The sequence below is a fragment of the Condylura cristata genome, unplaced genomic scaffold (assembly GCF_000260355.1).
Source record: "Condylura cristata isolate star-nosed mole 26May11 unplaced genomic scaffold, ConCri1.0 scaffold00003, whole genome shotgun sequence".
Lineage (NCBI taxonomy): Eukaryota > Metazoa > Chordata > Mammalia > Eulipotyphla > Talpidae > Condylura > Condylura cristata.
Genome location: NW_004567104.1, coordinates 7203332 through 7211843, shown reverse-complemented (window position 1 = coordinate 7211843; position 8512 = coordinate 7203332).

Sequence of the window (8512 nt, the reverse complement as noted above, 5' to 3'; positions counted from 1 at the left end):
TATATATATATATATATATATATATATATATATATATGTTTTCTTTTCCCCTTCCTGCTTCCTTCATTTTTTCCTTCATTTTTATTTTTGTTTGCAATAAGTCAAGATGAAATTCCATTTTTGCTTTAAAAAATGTGTGTGTTCTATCTGCCTACTGAACATCCATGTTTATTTAATTCTTTAGATTTGGAAAATAGTTATTTTTTCAAAAGTGTTTCTGTTCCCATTTCCCTCTTCTGGCATTCCAATCATTCTTAACTTTACTCTTCTTACTGAGTGTGATATTTCTTGTAAAATTTCCTTATTTTTCCTTTGCCTTGCTTCTCTCTTTTCCTAAGTAGTTGATTTGTTCATTTGAGTTGTTTTACATCTGAAATTCTTTCTTCTTTCAGTTTAACTCTATTTAAAGAAATGTCTAAATATCTCTGCATTTCATTCCAAGTATTGTTTTGTTACCTTTTTTATATATTGTTGTTTTCAAGTCTTTGTGTGATAGATCTTTTATTTTTAGAACTTTTATATTATTTCCAGAACTTCTGATCCTCTCATTTTGCTTTTCCAACTTGTCTACAGTTATTCCTTCTTTCTTAGGCATGTGTGTTCCCTTGCTTGCCATTTCTGTCTGTGGAAATTTAGTACTTTTGCTTTTCTTCTTATTTGTAGTTTACCTCAGCAAACTCCTTTCAGACTCAAGAAAGGAGTCTAGATCTTAAAAGCTCAATCTCAATCTGAAGACTGAAGTTGGTCACCTCAACCTGCTCTTTTGTTCAAGAGCAAGCTGCATTTTGTGCTTAGGTTGTCTTAAATTCCTGCTTGACTCCCTGCTGCTTCTTTCTGCCATGGTTCATGATCTGTGAAGGCTGAATCTTCCAGCAGGAAGAGCAAGATCTGGACCACTGGGTTCCTGCTCCTGGATGAATTTGCGTTTGGTTGAAAGGCAGCACTGTGGCAGAGTGTGGCAGTGCTCAAGTGCAGACTTGTCATTATGTCCACCAATAATGGCCACATTGACCTCTCCCTTCCTCTGCTGTTGTTTCTGCTGTGCTTCAATATCTGTGTGTACTTTGTTTACTTCCCAAAGGGATTTGTATATTATCTAAAAATCTTCCTCTGCTATTGGGCTTTTAACAACGTCCATCCTGGCTCAGCTTTGTGTCTTTGTGATAGATGATTATCATGGAATAAAAAGCCCGGGTTCAGTGATAAAACAAAATTTCAGCCCGAATGTGTAGTAGATTAGGCAGGTGAGAGGGCAGAGGAAGAGAGAATTCATGTCAGAAGAGCTAGACACTATTCAAAGAAAGAGACCAGTGTGCATCTAATAATAGAGCTCTCTGAGTTGGAATGGAATATATCACACACAAGGAAAAGAGATGGTCAAAGGAAGCATAAAGTGATACAATAAGGTAAAGGGAGACAAAAAGCTATAACAGAAAATAGTTGAATCACATAAAACATTAGATAAATTAGATAAAAATATAACATCAAGTATTTTTAATTTTACCTAACAATAATAAGAGACAACTTACAATTTCAAAGGGGGGTGTGGAATTAACTAGTATAATTTTTAAAAGATCACTTTATCTGTACTGTGAATGCATTTTAGGGGAAAGAGCGTATTTAGGAAAACAAGTGTGGCAGTCACACAAAATCTATGTAAGAACCGATGGGTTGTTACAGGATGGTGGCAGAGGATACAGAGAGTTTGAAAGTCAAACTATGTTTACAGATTAAAATTGTTAAGAACTACTGAAGGAAGACTTTAAAAGAGCAGCAATCTGACTGCCAAGATTCAGACTTGAACCACTCACTAGTGGCTATTTTTCACTAATGTTATATTCTGCCTTTTCCCCTGTAAGCCATAAGACCAGAATATTTTTCTATTGATTTCAATTTTTTTTTCAGCATCTAGTCTGTGATATAAATATAAAAGAGTCTTGGGGTGTTGAGAGAATAAATGAATGAGTGTGCCTATACTGAACAATTAAAACATTATCATCTTAATCACTTCCTTAAAAAGTCTTAACTAAGGTTTCCGACCTGGTTATAGTTGTTGACATTTTAATTTATATCTGCATGGACTCTCCTTTTTATCCTCCCCATTTAAGTAGATATCAAATTGTTCAATAGACATTTGTACAAATGTATTAAGAAAAATACAAAATAAAATCTAAAGATTCCATATTGATGGATGTCCTGGACTTCTTAAATTACTATTTTTAAGGCTAAATTTATCAATGAATTTCTTTGGAAGATTGACAGAACTCTAGGGATAGAGGGGTTTCTCAGAATGCTCAGGATAAATCATCCTACTGCTTAGTGTAATGGACAACCTACTAGATTCTTAAATTCTTGTACATTTGTATTTGTAGTGTGACATTCATGACATGTTGTTTGACTAAGACAGTGATTGCTAATTTTTCTTGTCAACTTAAAATATGTGGCCTAGAAATTCAGTCAAGCATAATTCTGGATGTTTCTATGAGTGTTATTTGGATGATTATTTAAATTGGTGAATTTTCAGTAAAATATATTTTCCTCCAAATATGTCTGGGGTTGGTTATCCAATTAGTTTAAGCTCGGAAGCACACAAAACACAATTTATTTTTCACAAGAAGGAATTCTGCAGCAGATGGTATTAAGATATGAGCTGATACATCAGATCTTTTCTGGATTTCAACCAAAAAGACTTTGGATAAGAGAACTGTAGCATCAGTTCTCTGACTCTCCTGCCTGTTAATCCACCCTGCAGATTTTTGATTTCCTGTTCTATTCCTGCAACCTTACTCTTTAAACTAACTCTTTTGTTTTATATATGTATATATACTTTGGTACTGCTTCTCTAGTGAAACATGATTTATCCAATATAACTACAGAGATCTCATTTAAGTTCAATTTGGTAAACAGTCTTCACTAAGTACATTTTTTGCATAATAAAAATTTTAAAGGTGTGAATTAAATCTTAGTGAAAATTCCAACCACAGCTATAAAAATATATATTTACTCAAAGAAAGATTAAAAAATTCACTGATAGAAGCCTAGCATCTTCCCAAGGAACACATGTGCTAAGGTTTGTGGCTTGATCAAAGAAAGCAGAAGGAAATAGCAAAGAGTAGTATTGCCAGGGAAGTCACCCAGTCAACAGAATGAATTGGGAGTTAGAAATTCATAAATCTATAGGGACTCTGGAGAATGATGGATTTTTCTGGAGGGACTCTTAGGAAAGGGAAAACAGTCACTTACTGTAATGTGACCATTCTAGGACCCTGGGAGTCCTGACATTGGTACAAGTAAGATAAGTCCTCCCTAACTCCTTTCCAGAGGTAAAATAAAGTTTTCACGGGGAGCAAAGCTGGGATTGATTATGGACGCAATGGCAAAGGGGAAGAATGGTGACAGAAATAATGCCAACCCTTTGGAAATTATCAAGCAGAGGTGCCACATTTGCAGCCCAGTTCTCCCAGCAGTGCTACAGTGGTGGTGATTGCTGAGGTGGCTGTCTCCTGACATTATAGTTGGGCAATGGGAATTTCACCCCAATTGGGTGCCCCTTGCTTCCCAGGCCCAAGGCAATCATGTAACTTGAATCCTGTAGAACAGACTTAGCCCCCTTTACTAGGAAATTCAATTTTTTTAATACTGGTCCTTAGGGAATGCAACATCAGGAAGATGAGCTGGAAGGAAGGACAACTGAAAACACTGACAGATTTTTGCTATGAAGAGAGAATAAAAGGCAGAGATAACTAATTTCACTGCTTAACAAAACTGAGGCAAAGATCTAAGTCCTGGACTCCTCTCCTGCCTATACTTCGCACCAGAGGAAGCTAAAAAGACACCAAAGTAAACTAAAAAGAGAAGCAAACAAAACTAATCCTATATTACCCAGCCAAAAAAACATAAAAAAGTGAATAAGTCAACAAACATGCCTGGAAGGCAAGGAACATATGAACAGGGATGACACAACAAGAGAGAGATGTTCTGGGGTATGTATAAATGATATTGAGCTGGGAAACCTATGGGACAAAGACTTTAAAACAACAATATTAAAAATAAGACAGCTATTGGAAGGTCAGTCAAAGACAGATTGGCAGGTTCAAGAATTTATAAGATATACAGTACAAATAGAATTTTTCACAAAGAGAATGACGATAATACAACACAAAGAGAGATTCTGAATTTAATGGAGAAAAACACAGAATGTGACTTAATTAGAATTAAAATGGTGGAAGAAAGAATTTCAGAAGTTTGAAATGTATAACTTACTCAAACATAAAAAGAGACAGAACAAGACAAAGGAAAGTGAGGCAATATCAGACTAACTTAGAAGAGGAAACTTGGGTAATGACTATTCCAGAAGAAGAGAGAAGCAGCAGTGACCCTATTCAAAGAAATAATAGCTAATAATTTCCCAAATATCAGAAGGAATGAAATAAGTTTGGCTGTGTAGGAAGACATTTTTTTTAATGAAAAATGCCCCAAAATAAGGCATATTGTTGTTAAATAAAAAAAAAATCAAAGGTAAATAAAATTTACAGGGAGTCAACAAAAGAAACAACTTACAAAATTAGGCTTTCTTTGAATTTTACTCTAGTCATTCTCAAGGCAAGAAAAGAGTAAAAGTGTTCACAACACTAAAAGATAAGCACTTACAGCCAACGACATGCTATTCTGCAAAATTATGTTTCAGATATGAATGTTAAATAAAGGCTTTTCCAGACACACAGAATCTAATGGAGTTTATCATAGCAGATCTGACATAAAAATATTGTTTAAAATGCTGTTTATCTACAAAAAAAATGAAAATGAAACACAAAACCCTTATTATGAAGGACTTAATAAAGAAATCTTTATTATGAAGGCTTAATAAAGAAATACAAAAATACCTTTAGATGAATGATAATGAGAATAAACCTTCCAGAATTTCTGGGACATAGCAAAAGCAGTTCTTAGAGAGCAGTATATAAATAAAGGCCCACATTAAGAAACAAAACAAGCCAACCCCCCCCCAAAAAAAAAACTTGTCTGTTATTCCAAGGAACTAAAAAAATAATAAAATGCCCTAAAACCAGTGAAAGAAAAAACATGAATATCAGAGCAGAAATAAACGAAAGGGAAATAAAAACACAGCCCAAAATATCAATGGATAAAAAAAAATCAATATGTAAAAATCTAAGCTTGTTAAGAAGATGGAGAAAACTCAAATAAAAAATCATAAATAAAAATTTGTTTTACAACAGACATTGCAGAAATTCAGAGCATTTAAAAAAAGTTAATATGAACATTTATATGCAAACAAGTTCAACAACCTTGTTGAGACAAACAGATTCTTAGAATTACACAATCTACCAACACTGAGCTAGGAAGAAATAGAAAACCTGGACAAACTAATCACAAGTAAGGGAACTGAAACAATAATTAAAAATTAAAAAAAAATCTAGGACAATATGTTTTCACCAGTGAGTTCTGCCAAGATTTCAATGATGAAAAGCTTATACTATCCTGCTCAGACCCTCTCAAAAGATGGAGAGTGAAGGAGTACTCATTTTATGAGGCCCACATTACACAAACACCAAAGCCAAATAAAGACAATACAAATAAATTATAGACCAATTCTGAAATGAACACATATGCAAAAATTCTCTACAAAATATTTGCAGGCTGAATCAAATAATATATTCATTAAAAGGATTATAGATCTTGAGAAAATGGGATTTCTATTAGGAACATAAGAATGGTTCAAAATCTGAAAATGAATCAATGTGATTCATAAAGTCTACAAGAAGGAAAATAAAACCATATAAGTATTAGTATAATTTCAGAGTCCATTTATGATTAAAAAAAGAAAAACTTGTAATAAATGTAACATATTTTAACATAAGATACATTTGTTGCAAATTCACAATTAATACCATTTTCAATGATGAAAAATCAATGGTTAAAGTCTATCCATTAAGATCTGTTACAAGAATGTCTACTCTCACCACTACTATTTAAAATAGTAGAGGTCCTTGATAGAATAGGAAGATAAATCTATAAAGGGAATCCAAATTGGGTATTAAGAACTAAAGATGTTATAAAGATGTTGTTTACTTAGAGAATCCCAAGGATTCCATGCAAAAAAAAAAAAAACTATTAAAAACCATAAGCTAGTTTAACAAAGTTGTAGGATACAATATCAACACACACAGATCAGTTGCCTTCTAATATGCAAGCAATGAGCTAAAAGGAAAATAAGGCATCCCACATGCAATCTTATAAAATTAATAACTTGGATTACATCAAACATAGGTGGTGAAAAAACTTATCAAGGAAAACTATTTAACATCGTTAGATTAAAGATAAAAATAAATGTAAAGGTAATCTCTGCTCTTAGATAGGAATACTCATTCCTATTTTACATTCCATTGTTAAAATGGCTACCCCACACAAAGCAATTTACAGATTCAATATACTACCATTAAAGTCTCAATGACATTCTTCAAAGTAATAGAACAAATATTAGTGAAATTCATATGGAATTGCAGAAGACCCCAAGTAAACATCTCTTTATTGGAAATGAGAAAATGGTGGTATTACACTTCCTGACATCAAACTATATGAAAAAGCCATAATAATTAGAATAGCTTGGTACTGGAATAAAAACAGACAATAGTATATAATTGAGAGTGCAGAAATAAAACCACCCATTTATGAACAACTAATCCATACCAAGGAGCAAATATATATACATTGGAACAGGGAGAGCCTCTAAGCTTTTCAGTAAATGGTATTGGGAAAATTGGATTGCCTTATACAGAAGAAACAGCCAGGGTAACAATAAAATAAGATAAACAGTAAGGACTACATTAAACTAAGATGTTTCTGTACAGTGAAAGGCACAGTAACCAAAATAAAGACACATCTTACTGAATGGGAGAAAAATATTTGTATAGTATATATCTAACAATGGATTGAACTTTTATTTGCAGAATGAAAGTTCTACAAAAAACTCATACAACTCATCAACAACAACAAAATCTAAAATGGCGTAGTAGAACTAAATAAACACTTTCTCAAAGAAGATATACAGATAGCCAGTAGGCATTTGAAAAAAGATGCTTATCATTTATCAGGGAAGTGCAAATCAAACCACAATGAGATACCACTTCACAGCTGTGAGTGGCCCATATTAAAAAACTAAACAACAAAAATAATAAGTGCTGGTGAAGGTGTGTGTGTTGGGGGGAATAACCCTCTTACACTGCTGGTGTCAATGTAGATTGGTCCAACCCCTATGGAAGCAGTGTGGAGATTCCTCAAAATACAATACATAGATCTGCACAGCAATGTCTACCCAAGGGACACAAAACACTATTTTGAAAGGAAAGGTGCACTTATACACTTGTTTCAGTACTATTTACAAAAACCAAGTTATAGATGCAACCAAAATGCCCCAAGATAGATGAGTGATGAAGTAAGATATATGTATGATGGAATACTACATGGCAATCAAAAATACAAGCTCATGTTATTTGAGACAGCATGAATGAAACTGGAAGGGATTATACTAGGTGAACTGAACAAGAAGAATGATAATTATCAGATAGGTTTGATTATATGTTGAATAGACAAAGAAACACCTTCAAATAAACCTTAGATCTTAGTAATTCAGGAGGGGAGTTGGGGCGGGGGGAGAGGGAGGTTGAAAAAGAGTGGAGGGAGAACACAATGGACTATGTATGCTTTATGGTGGAGCCACAGTGAACACACCTGAGGGTAGAAAACCTATAGAGTCAAAAAAAATTATCAAGGATGCCAAGTAATTGTATATCATTTGAAAAACAAATTATGCCAATGGAAAAAAAAAATCTGCCCATTGTTGAAGCAGTGGAAGTTATTCAAAGATCTGCCTTCATTATAAGTCATATTACTTAAAATTAGTTTCTAAGAACTTACCAATGTTCGAGTATTTACTTTGTTGACAGTTAATAAGAGACAGACAGACATAGTGATAGAAAAAGTAAAAGTTTTGACGATACCTGATAGTTGTTTTTTCATTTCAATCCAAACACTATTCCTGGGACTCCACCCCTGTAATAATGCGTAAAATGAGTCTTACATACATTTTCAATTGGATGGTGTTTTGCTCATATATAATCTCAGAATTTGGTTTGATTTATAAAATATTAAGTTTTGAAAAACAAAGTTTTAAGTTATCTCTTCTTTGCAAATAACCAATTTATTGATATTCAATATTATACTTTTTAAAAATGTATTTATTTATACATACAAGAATTGGAGTACAGTCCAGATATGAGGGAGGGTGACAGGATTTACCAGAGACAGAGCAGGGAACAGAACAGACAGATTGAAATACACTGCTGAAGGGAGCATCAGGTGGGTCAGGTGAGGTCTGCCATGTCATGTGGGTCACCCCACTGGCCAGGGGTCAAACTCATGCTGCAGTGGCTATGGATAGCTTCACAGTGCTGTGCTTTAACCAATTGCATCCACAGGGAGGGCCCTTTTTTTT